This window comes from Mastomys coucha, unplaced genomic scaffold, assembly GCF_008632895.1.
Source record: "Mastomys coucha isolate ucsf_1 unplaced genomic scaffold, UCSF_Mcou_1 pScaffold20, whole genome shotgun sequence".
NCBI lineage: Eukaryota > Metazoa > Chordata > Mammalia > Rodentia > Muridae > Mastomys > Mastomys coucha.
Genome location: NW_022196903.1, coordinates 116,406,051 through 116,406,332, shown reverse-complemented (window position 1 = coordinate 116,406,332; position 282 = coordinate 116,406,051).

Here is a 282-nt window from a genome sequence, read left to right as displayed (position 1 = left end):
GAAGAGGGCAAAAACTCCCAGGGAAAACATGAGTAAGTACTGAGGGTCAACATGACAGTAGCTAACAATATCACCCTGTGTGTTGGGATTTGCTTAAGAAGATCTTAAATATTCTAATCCCCCCCACACACACACACCACACACACCAGACACACCAGGCAACTATGGTAGGTGGTAGAAGGTGTTGTCAAAATACTTGTGGTAGCCACTCCACAATACATTTCCACATCAAGTCAAGACACTATAACATGAGTATACATGATTTATTTGTCAATTATGTAT